This window comes from Neophocaena asiaeorientalis, unplaced genomic scaffold (assembly GCF_003031525.2).
Source record: "Neophocaena asiaeorientalis asiaeorientalis breed wild unplaced genomic scaffold, Neophocaena_asiaeorientalis_V1.1 scaffold248, whole genome shotgun sequence".
Classification (NCBI taxonomy): Eukaryota; Metazoa; Chordata; class Mammalia; order Artiodactyla; family Phocoenidae; genus Neophocaena; species Neophocaena asiaeorientalis.
This window is the reverse complement of record NW_020185320.1, coordinates 1,276,717-1,296,846: the sequence shown is the minus strand read 5'-3', so window position 1 is coordinate 1,296,846 and position 20,130 is coordinate 1,276,717. Positions and strand designations below refer to the sequence as shown.

At 39.6% G+C, this 20,130-nt stretch overlaps 1 pseudogene; it reads right to left on the bottom strand.

The window, feature by feature from the left end:
- Positions 1-13,918: 13,918 nt before the first annotated feature.
- Positions 13,919-16,510, bottom strand: LOC112392157 (serine/threonine-protein phosphatase 4 regulatory subunit 3A pseudogene; annotated as a pseudogene).
- Positions 16,511-20,130: the final 3,620 nt, after the last annotated feature.

Here is a 20,130-nt window from a genome sequence, read left to right as displayed (position 1 = left end):
CCTGATTATAGTCCTGCAGCCACTCTGTCAAGCTAAAGTAAATGTGGCCAAGACCAAATTTCTCCCCTTCAAATGACAAAATCCTCATTATTTCAATTCTTGTTTTGGTTCTATCTCTAGTGAAACTGTAAAGTAATTTTTCTTATTTTTTTCCCATTATTCTTTGTTTCTCCCATTATGTACTAACTCACCTTCTATCACAAAACTCTCAATTCCTTTCAGTGACTATTCCTGGCAAACTTTTGCATCATCATTAGATAATCTCCAAAACCTCAGCACTGTCTAATAATTTATTCCAGTTGTAATCTTTACTAAGTGCTTGGCTTTATTTAAGAGAGTGTGAGTATTTTCATGCATTTCTATAAAGCACATACATTATTCATACAATTCTAATTGTATTCCATGCGTAGGGCAGATGTTATCCAGGTTTTGCTTTCTTTTTTTTTGGTATCCTGGCTCTCAGTCCCCAATAAACATATATCATATTGCTTTAATTATAGTAGATAATCAATAAATGATTAATGATGTTGACAATGTATAGTACTTTATATTAGTCAAAGCCTTTTAACATATGTTATCTAACATTAATATTGTGCAGTGGGTAAAGCATATATTATTATTTCCATATTTAAAAAATGGGAAAATAGATGCAGAAAAGGCAGTTTATCTGATGTTATGTAACAAAACAGTGGTTGAGCTGCCTTCCCACACCTACAGCAGTGTTTCTCAAAGGTCTGGCTGGTTCCTGCTCTCTTGACAAGAACTTACTATATTTTTAAAGAGTTTGTCATGTGTTTTCTCCATTTTTCTAAAGTTGTGACTTTAACATCTGTGCCTTGGTAAACATGTACCTATGCAAAGGATTAGTATCCTGGACAGAAAACTTCCCAGGCAGAACTCCAGGGAATGAGGTTCAAGGATTATTCATTTTTTCACTAAATGAATCTGAACTTGACAAAACTGTAGGTTCTCATTTCTTTAAAAACCTGTCTTAGCAGAAAATGGACAAATATCTTAACTTGGACTCCTGTATTTCTCCATTTTCATGTTCGTTAGGTAGCTTGTTGTTACCACTAGTAGAGTGCCTTGGGCTGAGCAGAAATCGTAGCTGGAGTTTCATGTATGGAATCCGGGGCACTTTTCACCATCATGCTGTCATACTTCATGAAAAAACACATTGTTTTCCTAATTTTAGGGTAGTAGATAGGTATTTTTTTTTTAATAAAAAGAAATATAGAAGAGAGCATTACTACATTTCAGATACCCGTAGTTTTATTGCTGCTGGAACTCATGTTGCAGGCTGCCTAATACATATGTCCTGCTTTGGACATAGATTATATTGTTACTCTGCTTATAAGTGAAACTGCTTTATGACTAGGTCTTGTCAAGGCTGTGCCCCTCCTGGCATGGTTTGCTGTTCCTCCAGTTTCTTCCTGGCTCATTCCCTCACCTCCTACTGGTCCTGACCTAAACGTCACCTTCCCAGTGTGGCTTTCCCAGGCCAGCCTACTTATTTATTTATTTATTGAATTTTAAAACTTTAAAATTAAATTCCAAAATACAGAGAGAAAAAAAATTGATCATGGTAAATTATTCCTAATTGGCAATCTAAGATTTTCAGTATTTAAAACTAGAAAGTATAATTTGCTAAAAGTAAAGCAATTGTTATGATTAATAAATAATTTATTTCTGAAAAGAAATAGGATTTATTAGACTCTTATTATATACTATCAAAATTTCAACTATATATTATTAAAAACTTAAAAAAAATTGAGGTATAGTGGATTTATAATATATGTTTCAGGTACAAACATGGTGATTCACAATTTTTAAAGATTATACTACATTTATAATTATTTTACAGTATTGGGAATATTCTCTGTGCTGTACAATATATCCTTGTAGCTTATTTATTTTATACATAGTAGTTTGTGTCTCTTAATCCCCTACCCCTACCTTGCCCCTCCCTTATCCCCTCTCCCCACTGGTAACCACAAGTTTGTTCTCTATATCTGTGAGTCAGATTCTCTTCTGTTATATTCACTAGTTTGTTGTATTTTTTAGTTTCCACATATAAGTGAAACATAATGTTTCTTTCTCTGTCTGATTTATTTCACTAAGCATAATACTCTCCAGATCAACACATGTTGTTGCAAATGACAAAATTTCATTCTTTTTTTATGGCTGAGTAGTATTCCAGTGTGTGTGTGTGTGTGTGTGTGTGTGTGTGTGTACAAATATATGTATATCTCACACCTTCTTTATCCATTTATCTGTTAATGAACACTTAGGTTGCTTCCATATCTTCGCTATTATAAATAGTACTGCTATGAACATTGGGGTTCATGCATTTTTTCAAATTAGTGTTCTTGTTTTCTTCAAATATACACCCAGGAGTGGAACTGCTGGATCGTATGGTAGTTCTATTTTTTGTTTTTTGATGAACCTCCATACTGTTTTCCATAGTAGCGGTACCAACTTACATTTCCAACAGCAGTGTACAGAGTTCCCTTTTCTCCACATCCTCGCCAACATTTGTTATGTATTCTTTTCTTCTTCCAGTTTTATTGAGACATAATTGACATACAGCACTGTATAAGTGTAAGGTGTACAGCATAAAGATTTGACTCACATATATTATGAAATGATTATCACAAGTTTAGTGAACATCCATCATCTCATATAGATACAAAATTAAAGAAATACGAAAAAAATCATTTTATTTTGTGATGAGAACTCAGGATTTACTCTTTTTTAAAAACATTTTATTTTATTAAATTTTATTTCATATTGGACTATAGTTTTGTTTTCTTTTCCTTCGTTAAAACCTTTTTTATTGTAGTAAAATATCCATAATGTAAAATTTACCATCTTTACCATTTTTAAGGGTATGGTAAAGTGGCATGAAATACATTCATACTGTTGAGTAACCGTCATCACCGTCCATCTCCAGAGCTCTTTTTCCCCGTGCAAAATTGAAACTTCATACTCATTAAACAATAACTCTCTGTTCCCACTCCCCCTGGGTCCTGGCAACTAGCAATCTACTTTCTTTCTCTGTGAATTTGACTACTCTAGCTACCTCATATAAGTGGAATTATACAATATTTGTCCTTTTGTGACTGGCTTATTTAACTTAGTATAATGTCCTCAAGTGTCATCCATGTTGTGACATGTCAGAATTTCTTTTTCCAGCTGAAATTAGTATTTGAATTGGTAGACTCAGTAAAGTCGGTTGTCCTCCTTAAAGTGGGTGAGCATTATCCAATCCATTGAGGGTCTGAATACAACAAAAGGCAGAGGAAGGAGGATTTTGTTCCTTTTTTCCTGCCTCACTGTTTGAGCTGAGACATCTCATATCATCTTTTCCTGCCCTTGACTGGGAATTTACATCATTGTCTGGGACTATAGTTGATTTACAATGTTGTGTTAGTTTCAGGTGTACAGCAAAGTGATTCAGTCATACATATACATACATCTATTCTTTTTCAAATTCTTTTCCCATTTAGGTTATTGCAGAATATTGAGCAGAATTCCCTGTGCTCTTCAGTAGGTCCTTGTTGGTTACCTATTTTAAATATAGCAGTGTTATTTGTGTTCTTTTTGATGATAGCCATTCTGACAGGTGATCTCCCGTTGTGGTTTCTATTTGCATTTCTAGGCCAGCCTATTTAGAATTGCAGCCCTGGCCCAACACTCCCCACCTGTCTCTCTCTCCTCTGTTTTTATCTAAAGCACGTATCGCCTCCTAACCCACTAAGTTTTGTGTTTCTTGGTTTTTATATTCTTCCCTACCAAATGTAAGCTCTACAAGGCCAGGAATTTTTATGTTTTATTCTCCATTTGGCTAAGAACAGAACCTGGCACATAGTAAATGCTAAGTAATTATTGAGTACATAATGTGTGAATACATGTATTCTGGTACTTTCACAATTACATTCTATCATGGAATCCAAAATAAGACAATTATATATCAAAATCTGCCAATCAGTGTGACAGTTTCTGAGATTGCTGTATAAGTTCAAGGAAAAAACAGAAGGAATGCATAGTAGGTGCTTAAAATTTTTAAAGTAAATGTAATTCAGTAAAACATTGGCCATTTACATTGATTTGAGCTAGTTATATTCACAATTTCCTGGGTAATTAAAATATTATTTAAAAAGTGAGGTGGAAGCCCTCTGATCTGTTGCTGTAGTTGGTCATGTCACCATGAAAAACTATGCTCCGACTTAGATAATGTCATTTAGCTTTATTTAAAATGAGTGTGGAATGCCCTACTTTGGTGAAGATTCCAGACAATTGTCATGTACATAAACTTTTTATACAAAACACTGATGTTAGCAACGTAAAAGCAGTGTAATTTTAGGGGTCAAAAGTTTGCACAAATATTCCCAGATGTCACTGCCAAATGTTATGGTTTGATTTGTTTTTAGTTAATTAATTAATTTATTTTTGACTGCGTTGGGTCTTTGTTGCTACGTGCAGGCTTTCTCTAGTTGCGGTGAGAAGGGGCTACTCTTCGTTGTGGTGCACAGGCTTCTCACTGCGGTGGCTTCTCTTGTTGCGGAGCACGGGCTCTAGGTGCACGGGCTTCAGTACTTGTGACACACAGACTCAGTAGTTGTGGCCCGCAGGCTTCATTTTTTTTCAAGTCTTCTTTAATTTTTAAATTTTTAACATCTTTATTGGAGTATAATTGCTTTACAACGGTGTGTTAGTTTCTGCTTTATAACAAAGTGAATCAGCTATACATATACATATATCCCCATATCTCCTCCCTGTTGCGTCTCCCTCCCATCCTCCCTACCCCACCCCTCTAGGTGGTCACAAAGCACTGATCTGATCTCCCTGTGCTATGCGGCTGCTTTGCACTGGCTATCAATTTTACATTTGGTAGTATATATAAGTCCATGCCACTCTCTCACTTTGTCCCAGCTTACCCTTCCCCCTCCCGGTGTCCTCAAGTCCATTCTCTACATCTACATCCTGCCCCTAGGTCCTTTATAACGTTCTTTTTTTTTTTAGATTCCATATATGTATGTGTTAGCATATGGTATTTGTTTTGCTCTTTCTGACTTACTTCCTTTGTATGACAGATTCTAGGTCCATCCACCTCACTAAAAATAACTCAATTTCGTTTCTTTTTATGGCTAATAGTCCATTGTATATATATGCCACACCTTCTTTATCCATTCATCTGTCAATGGACACTTAGGTTGCTTCCATGTCCTGGCTATTGTAAATAGAGCTGCAATGAACATTGTGGTACATGACTCTTTTTGAATTATGGTTTTCTCAGGGTATATGCCCAGTAGTGGGATTGCTGGGTCATATGGTAGTTCTATTTTTAGTTTTTTAAGGAACCTCTGTGCTGTTCTCCATAGTGGCTGTATCAATTTACATTCCCACCAATGGTGCAAGAGGGTTCCCTTTTCTCCACACCCTCTCTAGCATTTATTGTTTGTAGATTTTTTGATGATGGCCATTCTGACCGTTGTGAGGTGATACCTCATTGTGGTTTTGATTTGCATTTCTCTAAAGATTAGTGATGTTGAGCATCCTTTCATGTGTTTGTTGGCAATCTGTACATTTTCTTTGGAGAAATGTGTATTTAGGTCTTCTGCCCATTTTTGGATTGGGTTTTTTTTTTTTTGATATTGAGCTGCATAAGCTGCTTGTAAATTTTGGAGATTATTCCTTTGTCAGTTGCTTCATTTGTGAGTATTTTCTCCCATTCTGAGGTTGTCTTTTCATCTTGTTTATGGTTTCCTTTGCTGTGCAAAAGCTTTTAAGTTTCATTAGGTCCCATTTGTTTATATTCCTTTTTATTGCCATTTTTCTAGGAGGTGGGTCCAAAAAGATGGCTCACGGGCTTTAGAGTGCAGGCTCAGTAGTTGGTGTGCACAGGCTTAGTTGCTCTGTGGCATGTGGGATCTTCCTGGATCAGGGCTTGAACCTATGTCCCCTGCATTGGCAGTTGGATTCTTAACCAATGCGCCACCAAAGAAGTCCCAAATTATGGTTTAATTTTTAACCAGGGACAGATTTCCTGTATTTCAGGTCACACAGACCCAATTTCATTTTAGAATCTGGCCAGATCCACATTCCATACAAGTTTTTAACTAAATATATATAAAGTGTGAGCAGATGGGGGAAAAAGTACCCTTCAGACTCATTGAATCAGAAGAGTCAATTAAAGTAGAGAATCATTCAAAAAGATCATATGTACCTAAAATATTTTAGTATAAAATATGAAAAGGAGTATTTTTACCAGCCTTTTGATTTTAGGCTAAGGCTTTTATTAAAAAATATTTTTTAAGTAGCCTGCTGATGTTTTGATGCTACTGTATTTATAATTCTTTTAGATTTTTATGACTTCTATTCTTGATTTTTAAAATTTTCTTACCCATGTACAATCTCAGAAAGTTTTTCCCTGATTACATTTTCTGAAGTCATTTCAAAGCATCCAACTTAGTTTTGTTTTACCTAAAAACACGTTCTTTTCTTTTCATAAATTATTTTCCATATTATTTATTTACATAATTTGAGTACAAATACAATTGATATAAGTAGGTTTAGGATCAAACAACTGACCCTTGGAAAGTAGACACTCCACCCGTTGGGAGCTAGAGAGCTGAAGCATACAGGAGCCTACCTGCATGGTCCTGAGACTTCCTCATGTTCTGGGAGCACGTCTAGCTGCTAAGCAGGAATGGAGAGCATTTGCGAGACAGTTAAGTGATGATCAGTTGAAAGAGGCTCTGTCATATTTGACTTTTATTGGAGCTACCAAAATACTTGAAGGAATAGCATTTTTACGTGACTTATTCATATTGTCTATTAACATTAATCAAGTTCTTCAGGTATTTGTTATTTCCACACTTAAAAGCACTGGTACAAATTGGTCTAGCAATAGAGGGCATTTTGTGTTTGTGAAATGACTCAGTTCAAATTACTTCATATGCAACTGAAAGATATTTACAAATTCATTTAAATGCTTATTCTATCACAAGAGGGCACTCATGCCCCATTCTTTAAAGCAGTGATGTTGCAGTCATTGATTTGAGAGCAATTATCACTGAAATAAAAGTTAGTCCTACAAATTGGAATTTTAAATTCAGTAAACTGTTTATTATCTGGCAGAACTGGGATTGGTGATTCTGTTTATGCAAATACAGAGATTCTTGATATGTTAATATCATAAAATGATGTTCACACATAGAATATTAAAATATGCATACTTGCTATGCTAAAAATATTTCATTTTTTAATGAGTCTTTCCAAGATCTTCATTATTTTGAAATGTAATTATCATTTTATTATTAAATTATTGAAATGAGGTTTCCAATCATCACACAAGAAATCAACATCATTAAACATCTACTCTTTGTTGTGTTTTTGTTTTTTGGGCAACAGGTGTACTGTATTTTAAAGAATGTATTGAGGGAGTTTGGCTAAGATGACACAGTAGAAAGACTTGAGCTCACCTCCTCTCATGAGCACACCAAAATCCCAACTATTTGCAGAACAACCATCAATGAAAGACATCACAGTATGACAAGTAGGAGGGGCAGACTTGTGATGTAATCAAGCCCCATATTCCTGGGTGGGCGATCCACACAATGGAGAATAGTTATATTGCAGAGGTTCTCTCACAGGAGTAAAGCTCTTAGCCCCTCATCAGGCTCCCCAGCCTGGGGGTCCTGAACTGGGAAGACAAGCCCCCAGGGCATGTGTATTTGAAGGCCAGCGGGGCTTAATTTTGGGAGTCCCAAAGGACTGGGGGAAGTAGAGACTTCACACTTAAATGGAGCGTGTGAAATCTCACATATACTGGGACCCAGGGCAAAAGCAGTGATTTGATAGGAGCCTGGGCCAGACCTACCTTTTGGTCGTGGAGAGCCTCCTGGAGAAGTGGAGGGTGGGGGTGGCTGTGGCTCGCCCTGGGGACACTGATGTCAGTCATACTTGGGAGCTCCTTTTACCACATGGGGTACTGGTTTGGGTGGACACCATTGTGGGATCCTCCCTCCAGCTCATTAGTGCCAAGACCTGTAGGCTCCAGTGCTGGGATGCCTTAGGCCAAACAACTAACTGTCTGGGTAGACAGCTCCACCCATCAGCAAACAGCCTGCTTAAAGACTTCCTGAGCTTATGGCTGCCTCTAGACACACCTCTAGACATGGCCCTGCCCATCAGAGGGCCATGAGGTTGTTCCACCCACCAGTGAGCAGGCACTGGTCCTGTCCTCCAGGAAGGCTGCAGTAGCATCTAGAGCAGCCTCACCCACCAGGGGGCAGACACAGGATGCAAGAGACCTAGGATCCTGCAGCCTGTGGACCCAGCATGCCTACAGCTGACCTGGCCCTGTCCATTAGCAGGCTAACACAACCTTTGGGACACCTCGGACCCTGTACCCAACTGTGTCAGGAACCACCCCCCCAGCAATCTGAAACCAGCTCTGGGATCCCTGAGCCCTACAGCCAGACTCCAGGACCCAGCTCTGCCTGCCAGTAGTCTGGTACTAACCCCAGGACCTGGCTTCACCCACTAGAGGGTGGGCAACAGCCCTGGAGTCTTTTGGACCTGACTCTGCTCATCAGTAAGCCAGCACTATCCCCAAGGCCCCCGGGGGTTCTGCAGTCACCTGCCTCATAACCCAGCCCCCAAAACTAGTAACCAGCAGCTTCAGCACAAGGCAGGGCCTTGCAACCAACTGGACTAGGGGCCAACCAAGCCTACCACATCACCCACATACTCAGCCTGCCACAACAGAGGATCCATGCAGCCCTCATAACAGGAGCCCCTAGAGCATACAGCTTCGGTGATGAGAGGGGAGTGAGCTGCTAGTATGCATAGGATGTCTCCTACAGAAGGCTACTTCTCCAAGGGAAGTGAGAAATGTAACGGAATTGAAAAATTCCCTAAGCTGGGAAAGGAAACAGTCAGCCTAATCCAGGAAGCACAGAGAGTCCCATACAGGGTGAACCCAAAGTGGAACACTGTAATTAAAATGACAAAATTAAAGAGAGAAAATTAAAAGTGGCAAGGAAAAGCAACAAATAATATACAAGGAAACTCCCATAAGGCTTCAGCTGATTTTTCAGCAGAAACCCTGCAGGCCAGAAGGGAGTGGCATGATATATTTAAAGTGATGAGAGAGAAAATACTACAACCAAAGATACTCTACCCAGCAAGGCTCTCATTCACATTTGAAAAAGAGATCAAAAGCTTTACAGACATGCAAAAGCTAAAAGAATTCAGCACCACCAAACCAGCTTTACAACAAAGGTTAAAGGAACTTCTCTAGGCAAAAAGAAAAGGCCATAACTAGAAACAAGAAAATTGCAAAATAAAACTAACACATTGTAAATCAACTATACTTCAATTAAAAAAAATTATGAAATGAAAAAGTTCACTGGTAAAGGCAAACATACAGTAAAGGCAGTAAATCATCTACGCACAAAGCTAGTAGGGAGGTTAAAAGGCAAAAGAAGTAAAATCATATCCACAATAAGCCGTTCATAGATACCTGAAACAGATGTAAAATACGACATCAAAAACAGTAATCATGGGACTTCCCTGGTGGCACAGTGGTTAAGAATCTGCCTGCCAATGCAGGGGACACGGGTTCGAGCCCTGGTCTGGGAAGATCCCACATGCCACGGAGCAGCAAGGCCTGTGCACCACAACTACTGAGCCTGTGCTCTAGAGCCCGCGAGCCACGACTACTGCGCCTGCATGCCAAAATATTGAAACCCGTGCGCCTAGAGCCCATGCTCTGCAATAAGAGAAACCATCGCAATGAGAAGCCCGCACACCACAACGAAGAGTAGCCCCCGCTCGCTGCGACTAGAGAAAGCCTGTGTGCAGCAATAAGGATCCAACCCAGACAAAGATAAATAAATAAATTAATTAATTTTAAAAAACCAAACAAACAGTAATCATGAAGGGAGGAGAGTACAAATGCAGGGTTTTAAAAATGCATTAGAAATTTGGAGATCAGCAACTTAAAACAATCATATATCATATCTTCATATATCAATCATATATCAATCATATATCATATCATATATATCTTCTATATCTATATAAACCTCATGCAACAATAAACCAAAACTCTATAATAGAAATACACACAAAGATGGGAGAAGATATTTGCAAACGAAGCAACTGACAAAGGATTAATCTCCACAAGCAGCTCATGCAGCTCAATATCAAAAAAACAAACAACCCAATCCAAAAATGGGCAGAAGATCTAAACAGACATTTCTCCAAAGAAGATGTGCAGATTGCCAACAAACACATGAAAGGATGCTCAACATCACTAATCTTTAGAGAAATGCAAATCAAAACCACAATGAGGTATCACCTCACAACGGTCAGAATGGCTCTCACCAAAAAATCTACAAACAGTAAATTCTGGGGAGGGTGTGGAGAAAATGGACTGTTCACTGTTGTAAAGCAATTATACTCCAATAAAGATGTTAAAAAAAAAAGAAATACAAAAAGAAAAAGGAATCCAAACTTAACACTAAAGATAATCATCAAATCACAAGAGAACAAAGGAAAAGGAAAAAAAAGGAAACTACTAAAACAACCCCCAAACAATTAACAAAATGGCAATAAGAACATATATATCAGTAATTACCTTACGTGTAAATGGAACAAATGTTCCAATCAAAAGATACAGAGTGACTGACTGGATGCAAAAAGAAGACCTATATATATGTTGCCTACAAGAGACTCTCTTCAGATCTAAAGACACACATAGAATGAAAGTGAGAGGATGGAAAAAGGTATTCCATGCAAATGGAAATCAAAAGAAAGCCAGAGTAGCAATACTTATATCAAACAAAATCGACTTTAAAATAAAGGCAAGAGACAAAGAAGTACACTACATAATGATGAAGGGATCAATCCAAGAAGAAGATATAACAATTGTAAATATTTATGCAACCAACATAGGAGACCCTAAATATATATGACTAATAGTAATGTACATAAAAGGAGAAATCAATAGTAACACAAAAATAGTGGGGAACTTTAACACCTCACTTACATCAATGGACAAATTATTCAGACAAAAAATCAATAAGGAAACACTAGCTTAAATGATACATTAGACCAAATGGATTGACATAGAGCACTATCCAAAAGCAGCCAAATACACATCCCGTTCAAATGCACATGGAAAATTCTCCAGGATAGATCACAGACCAAGAAAACAAGCGTTGGTAAATTTAAGAAAATTGAAATCATATCAAACATCTTTTATGACCACAATGCTATGAGACTAGAAATAAACTACAAGAAAAAAACTGCAAAAAACACAAACACGTGAAGGCTAAACAATATGTTACTAAACAACCAATGGATGACTGAAGAAATCAAAGAGGAAATAAAAAAGTGTCTAGAGACAAATAAAAGAACAGGATAATCTAAAACCTATGGGATGTAGTAAAAGTAGTTCTAAAAGGGAAGTTTACAGTGATAACAAGCTTACCTCAGGAAACAAGAAGAATCTCAATTATAGAACATAACCTTTCACCTAAAAGAACTAGAGAAAGAAGAACAAACAAAACCCAAATTTAGTAGAAGGAAAGAAATCATAAAGATCAGAGCAGAAAGAAATGAATAGAGACTAAAAAAAAAACATAGAGAATATCAATGAAACTAAAAGCTGGTTCTTTGAAAAGATAAACAAATTTGATAAACCTTTAGCCGGACTCTTCAATAAAAAATGGGAGAGGGCCCAAATCAATAAAATCAGAGATAAAAAAGCAGTTACAATCAAAACCACAGAAATACAAAGGATTATATGAGACTACTACCTACAACTGTATGTTGTCTTCTAGACAACCTAGAAGAAATGGACAAATTCTTAGAAAGGTACAATCTCCCAAGACTGAACCAGGAAGAAATAGAAAATATGAACAGACCAATTACAAGTAATGAAATTGAATCAGTAATTTAAAAACTCCCAATAAACAAAGTCCAAGACTAGATGGTTCACAGGTGAATTCTGCCAAACATTTAGAGTTAACACCTATCCTTTTGCAACTCCTGCAAAACACTGCAGAGGAAGGAGCAGTTTCGAATTCATTCTATGAGGCCAGCATCACCCAGCCAGATACCAAAATCAGACAAAGGTATCACACACAAAAAATTACATGCCCCCCCCCCCAGAAAGTTACATGCCAATATCACTGATGAACGTAGGTGCAAAAATCCTCAACAAAATACTGGCAAACTGAATGCAACAATACACTAAAAGGATCCTACAACATGATCAAGTGGAATTTATCCCAGAGATGCAAGGATCTTTCAATATTCACAAAGCAATCAATGTGATACACCACATTAACAAATTGAAGAATAAAAACTGTATGATCATCTCAGTAGATGCAGAAAAAGCTTCTGACAGAATTCAACATCGATTTATGATAAAAACTCTCCAGAAAGTGGGCACAGAGGAAACATATTTCAACATAATAAAGGCCATATATGACAGACACACAGCTAGCGTTATACTCAGTGGTGAAAGCTGAAAGCATTTCCTCTAAGATCACGAACAAGACAAGGATACCCACTCTCGCCACTTTTATTCAACATAGTATTGGAAATCCTAGCCACAACAATTAGGCAAGTAAAAGAAATAAAAGGAATCAAAATTGGAAAGGATGAAGTAAAATTGTCACTGCTTGCAAATGACATAATACTCTACATAGAAAATTCTAAAGATGCCAACAGAAAACTATTAGAGCTCATCAATGAATTTTCTAAAGTTGCAGGATACAAAATTAATATATAGAAATCTGTTCCATTTCTATACACTAACAAACTATCAGAAAGAGAAATTAAGGAAACAATCCCATTTACCATCACATCAAAAAGTATAAAATACCTAGGAATAAACCTACCTAAGCAGGTAAAAGACCTGTATTCAGAAACCTATAAGACACCAATGAAAGAAATTGAAGATGACACAAACAGATGGAAAGATATACCATGTTTGTGGATTGGTAGAATTAATATTGTTAAAATGACCATACCACCAGGAGATTCCATATTTATGTCTAAAATAATTCCTTAACAATAACCTAGATTCAGTTTATGCATCTCTGTTATTGACGCCTGTTGGAGAAAAGTGTTAGAAATAAAAAGAAGGGTAGCAAGTTGTGTTATCTGGGTTTTTTTTGTTTTGGTTTTTACCAGCACAACGTTAGGTTATATTACATCAAAAAAGTTTTTAATGGTCCCAAATATATATACTCAACAACTAAGCATACACTCAGGAGAAAAAAAAAATCAAAAACAAAATGAAGCAAAAAAATTTATGACACAAATGACCACATCTAGAATTCCACTCAATCTTTAATCAAGTAGGGACAAATCCCCACTTTAAAAAAAAATCTGCAGTTTGAAGGGCAAAGGGAATAGATAAAAAAGAGGAAACTTCATATTCGCCCCTCCCCCAAAGAGGTTTTTCCAAACCTGCTGTAGCTTGACTAAAATGTTCAGAATGTACGATTTTAAAGGCAGGTCTCTTTATACAAAGAAACTGCTGGCATTCTTAACTTGTGAAGAATTAGGGCAGAAAAGCCTATTCTTCTGAGTCTCAAACATGGTCTGAGAAAGCATATTCTGATTGTAGCAATTGACCAGTCAATCCAGAGTTCCACTTTCAAAACCCCTGCCCTGTTGGCTTTTCGTTTCCATTTCCTTCCCTGAGAAAAGGGCAATGTGTGGTCCAAGCTTAGACCTCGAAGGTGTAAGTCTTCCCCCTAAATGTATAATTATCCCCTCCTCCTGCTCCACTGAACTGGCACTTCATGAGCAGAAGTCAAGTGTGCTAGCTGAGCTGTGTCAGTCATTCACAAGAGGCCACTGCTTTGTTATAGATTCTGTAGTGGGGAGGGGTAGAGAACCAGTTTTCTCAACAGGTACTGATCACAGGCAGTTGCCATTATGACTCAAACTTTGCTTTCTTTGACAAAGGGAGCGTGTCTTCCTTGTCTTCATCCTCATCATCATCCTCCTCCTCATCAGGATAATCTACCAGACCCACGAGGCCTCCCTTGGTAGTAATAGCTGCCATCTGAGATGTATTTTCAGGGATGGATCCAGGAGAGCCTGGAGATCCTGGGGATCCAGGTGAGCCTGGAGAACCAGGCAGATTTGTTGCAGGTGACTGGCTGGAGAGGGTAGTCTTTGTTCCACTAGAGAGGGAAAGCTTGAAACTTGGGCTCTGCCGACCAGAAAGATTCGTTTTCAGAAGCACCTCCTTTTCCTCACTTTCTTTTAATTTCTTCCTCTCCATGAATTTACTTATTGGATCCATAATGTCATCATCATTCTTAGTTTTGTCAGATGGAGACACGACAGCTTCTCCATCTTCCATGTCATCTTCATCTGTGTTGAACCACATCTCCTCTACATCTTCTCTTGTTCTGGCGTCTCTTCGATATCTATGATTCCTCAAAATGGAACGCATACTGTCAAGTTTGGGATTATCTTGCCTTTCTCTTTGTTGTTCAAATCTCAGTTTCAATCCTTTAAATGTTTGTACATAATCTACATCTTCCAACGCTTTCCAGTAAATTTCAATTACATGATCAATTAATGATTTTATATCTTCCACTCTAATAAATTCAAACATTTCTATTATGGCAGAGTTCATCAGATTGTAGCGGGATCCATTGTTGAGAAATGCTTTGACTACTGGTTCAAACAAAAAACTTTTCATTATATAGCGGTTGTAAAACTCATCTTTTAATCCAATAATCTTTCTCTTAAAACGAAGAGCACATAATGCCAAGAAAGCATGCTTCGAGGCCATAAGAACTAACACTCTCCGGAGAATGTCCTTATTAATAATGTAGTTCTTTATGTGGTAGGTATGGTGCTCCACACAAAATGTTAACAATTCCAATACAAGTGCCAACAACTGGGCAGTCTGAAAATCATCTTTGCTAGGTTTGTCTTCTGTTGTATTTGCCAGTAAGGGAGCAGTAAGGACATGCATACAGTGCTTGTAGAAGAAACCCAGAAATTCAGTCTTTTCTGTTTTATTGGCAGTAGCTAACATGTTTTCTGGGTCAACTAATGTTCGAAGGAGGCCCATAAGCTGGACTGCTCCTCCATGTTCAGGGTCTGTATCACAAATCATATGTTCTATAATGAGATTGATGAGCAAAATATCATCATCATTCTGTTGTGCCTCCTGCATGACAAACTCTCGTACCATGGATGGATTATATTCAACCAAGTATGATAATATATCAGTAGCAGCACTTCGCACCTGTGTATCATCCATGCCAAGGATGACTTCTAAAGCTGGTAATATACCCATGTTTGACAAAGTCTTGAAAAAAGCATCTCTGTTTTGAGGTTGTAGCGTTTGGGAGAATGCACAAAATTCTTTTAAAAAGTTAACCAATTCCTGTCTTTTTTCCTCATCTGTTGCTTCATCTGTTAGCTGTGCAAACAAATCTGTCAGAAATTTTTCATCTTTCTGTAACATACCAACAATTTCTACCTTATTGAAAAAGATAAAAGAGTGAAGTGTTGATAACATATTTTCTTCAAAGACTGAAGGGGTAGGTAGAACCATGTCTTGTATATACTGAACTCTGTATGTCTGATGAATTTTTTGTTTCAGCTCAGGATCTGATATGGGAATCACTTCTTTAAACTTGGCTGTTTTTGTTAGAAATTCCCTATGTTTTCGTGGTTGTGATAAAGCAGGATCATATTCTAAGCATCCAATGACGTCCATTATACATTCCTCAGAGAACATAACTTCAAAAAGAGCAGTTTGATTCAAGAGGAAGATGCCTTTGATAATTTCATACAAGTGGTGCAGTCCTTCAATATTTTCCAAATCCTCACACACATGAAAAAGCTCTAAGAGCTTTTTAATGTAATCCTCATTTCCCAGTGTTAGTGCAAGTTTTTCACGACGCAGGGGGGAAGGTAAAGATGATGCCACAAGTTCTGCAATTTCCTCAAGGCGACTTAATTCACAAGATGGCAATTCTAAACCTGGTGATGACATATCATCGAAACGCTCCTCTTCAGACTCATCTACAAGGTCCTGACTGATGTCCACTGATGGGTCCTTTCCTTGAACCTGACATATTTTCTCCCAAATTTCATCACATCCAGCTTTTTCTTGAAAGCTAAGGGCCAAGTCATAATTTTCTGCTTCAGACCACACAATCAAAGTGTCCTGTTGTTTCTGGTATACAGTATTAGGATTTATTTTGGACTCTAAAAGTAGAGAACCGTCGCTCTCGGCCCTGACAAGCAGGGACATGCCCTTCAGCCGCTCCACGTAGCCTGACGACACATGCCCGGTGCCCCGGTCGTCCCACTGCCGGTCCTCGTTGAGTGTGTAAACCTTCACCCGCCGCCGGGTGTCGGTCATCGTGCCGCCCGGGGGCCGGGGCAAAGGCCCCGCCGGAGTCGCCCGGGAAGGGGGTCCGGGGAAGGCGGGAGCCGAGGCGAGAGGACACCCACGAGCGGAGGGCTCCCCGGCCTCACTGCCGCCGCTGGCCGCCCCAAGGCCGTGCTGCTAGCCTCATGGCCCACCGCTGGGCCTGAGCTCTGGCCCCCGCCTTCCTCGCCTCCGGCTCCTCGGCGCTATTGTCCAGGCCCAGCGAACCCGGCCGCCCGAGGGGGCCGTGCAGCGCTTCGCAGCCTCCCGCCCCGCCGCGCTAGGAACTCGCGGCGCCGTTCACTGCCCTGCTCCTGCCTCCGCCATTATCTCTGTGAAGCTGCTTCCCGCGCCGCCTCCTCCTCAGGCCGCCGCCGCCACGTTTTCCTTCCTTATACCTGGCCCTGCCTCCGCAGCCGGGGACTGCGCTCCGCTCCCCTGCTTCGAATGTCCGAAGCCGACCGGCACCTGGTCCTGCTGCAGCTGCCACCACTACGCGGGAGAGTCCGAGAGCCCCCTGGCTTACAAGCGCTCTTCACTACTGGGAGTCCCTTTCCTTCCGCTGCTGCCGCCGCCTCTTTCATCACCTCTTCCGTCTTCCTCACAGAATCAAAGCCGCTGCCATTTTGGTTCGCCTCTCAATAGCGGAGCGCGGGGCCACCCCCGTAGCAGCTTCCGGGGCGGCCCATTGGCCCCACCATTTAAAGAGACAGGAGTGAAGCCTCGAGTCTCGCAGCGACGGAGGCCTCGGACGGAGACCTTGTTATCTGGGTTTGAAACAGACTCTGTTGGGTGGAATTAGGAGACACACCTCCTCACCTTTGAACTATTTACGTAAGCTGAGTACTTTCTGGGGGAAAAGATGGAAACCCCACCATTCAGTAAGGGTTCAGACAGACATTTTGGGCAAATCGAGGGTGAGGACCTCAGTGGAAGTCTTAGACTATTGAGAGCATGACCAAAACCGTGAGAAACAATTCATTGGAAGACAGGAGGATGTCTGGCAGGTTAGGTCATGCTCAGGAACAGCACTCCATCTTGAAGAGGTTCCAGCAACAATGCAGAGGTCAAACCTTGGTTTGTGCATCCCAGGAGAAAGTGTATGTGTTAATAATTGCAACAAATGGCTGACTTTAGGACTCAAGCAAGTTTATTGTGGGACACTTTCTCTGAGTATAATACAGAAAGAATAGTCTCTACATGTTGCACAAGCATCAGTGCCATCTCTTGGGAGCCTGACAACTGACTGATTACCCAGTTTGGAGCACATGTGTTAGGAGAAGAGTTCCATCTCAGAGTGATGCCTCTGAGAGATTTTTGAGGCTTGAAGCTGTGGGGTTTTGGCCTGACTGTTTGTAGTGGCTAGCTATAAATAACGGCAGACCCACTGGCTAGTGAAAACACCCCTGATTCTTCCCGAAAATTCTTGAGGAGAAATGACTTCCTGCAGTTAAGGAGATGAAACATGTAAATTCGAAATTCTTTTTATACTTTTATATGGAAGTTTGCAATCTCACTGGGAGATAGATAAATGATATGATCTCCTTGATAGAGAGAGTATCTGTATCACTTTAAAATATGTTGCTGATCTCAGAACACATACCCTCTGGTGGCCAAGACCCTTTTAAGGCTCTGGTATAGCATAGGAGCAGAAATGTTTGGCTCATAGGATCTTAGAGGAGGTATGATTTACTCCATGGGTGTCCAGCCAGTTGGAGTCAGGCAGTGCCCAGTCCAACCCTGATGCAGAAAGGGATATCTTCACAAAGACTTTGTTGAACCAATGTGATAATATCCTCTAAGTTGTTTCCCAGTTAAGGCTCCCCACCTCGTATTCTTGGAAACCTAACAAAGGGGAAGCAGGAGAGATTGTGCTGTTATTTGCAGGGTTTTTGTCTTATTTTTTAATGTTATAAATAGGCTATTGTGAGAAAACATTCTAAATTATCTAGATTTTCTCTATTAGAGAGAGGATACACTTCATCTTTCCTAATCAACATGATCATTTATAGGGAAGGGTCTATATAACCAGCCTCAGCAAGGACACCTTCAGACTCTAGCAGATGGATTCTAAACTAATTAGTTGGGAATGAAAACATCTATAGCAAATTCATTATGTAAATACAGGCCATTTAAGATTACCCTGTCTTGAAGAGATAAAATTAGATACTTAGCAGAGAAGGGGGAGGTTGGGAGCAGATTAGAGGTTCATTTAGATTATATTTTGTTATTAGTTCTCCTTATCATTAACATCTGGCCTCTGTAGCTATAAATTATAAATATTCCACAGGTATTAGATCAAGTTTTCAATTGATTTTAGAAGACTGATTTATATATGGCCGCAGAGGAGGTAACATCTGAGGCAGAATATGATTATAAACTGAATGGAGTTAATATTTGAGGGAAAATGTATAATTAGTTGAAGGTCCCTGCAGATTCACCAGTGTATTTCTATATTTTTCTTTGAAGTTCATTTGAAAATAAAATCTATGATGAGCTTACTTGACCAGTTTTGAACACTTTCATTTTACTACATTAAAAAGAGAGTATTTGCAATGGTTTTGTAATGCGCTGATGAGGCTGAACTGTTTCCCTAGGTATTTCCGGTTAGGGTAAGCCACAGGAGAGATTCTTGCTCAAGACTGGTAGGGTGGAAGTGAAGCAGTAACCATTTGGTAGCTCACAGACATTGCTGCTTATCCTGTGGTTCACATTGTTGAAACCAACTGCTCCACCTTCCCCCAGGTCTTCTTTCAGTTTCTCTGACTCTTGGGCAAGGTGTGTGTTGGGCAAGTTTCTCTGACTCTTGGGCAAGGTGTGTGTTGGGCAAGTTTCTCTGACTCTTGGGCAAGGCACGTGGGCTCAGTAGTTGTGGCTCGTGGGCTGTAGAGCGCAGGCTCAGTAGTTGTGGTGCATGGGCTTAGTTGCTCTGCAGCATGTGGGATCTTCCTGGACCAGGGATCAAACCCGTGTCCCCTGCATTGGCAGGCGGATTATTAACCACTGCACCACCAGGGAAGTCCCAGAAGCCTAATATTTTAAAACAAATATTTTAGCAGTTTCCTCCTTGTCAGCAAAACTACATTTTCATTAAAGACCAAAAAGATGAAAACTTCCTTGGCTGTGCCATGTGGCTTGCGGATCTTAGTTCCCTGACTGGGGATCGAACCTGGGCCCTGGGAAGTGAAAATGCCAAGTCCTAACCACTGGACTTCCAGGGAATTCCCAAAAAGATGAAAACTTAAAAAAAATGATTTATTTAGTTTTATTTTTGGCTGCGTCAGGTGTTAGTTGTGGCAGACGGGATCTTTCATTGCAGTGCACGGGCTCTTCATTGTGGCGGTTGCGCTTCTCTCTAGTTGTGGTGCACAGGCTCCAGAGCACAGGGGCTCTGTGGTTGCAGCATGCAGGCTTAGTTGCCCCGCAGCCTGTGGGATGTTAGTTCCCTGACTAGGGATTGAACTTGCATCCCCTGCTTTGGAAGGTGGATTCTTAACCACTGGACCACCAGGGAAGTCCCAAAAGATGAAAACTTTTGAGGAACATACACAGCTATCAATCTCTGGTGATATATTTATAGCTGTAGAGCACGGTCAGATCCTAACATTTATGAAACACGTACTATATAGTAAAAATCACAGAAGTTCTCTGTCAAAGTGTTTTTCTCAAATTGAGAGACTTTTTTTTTT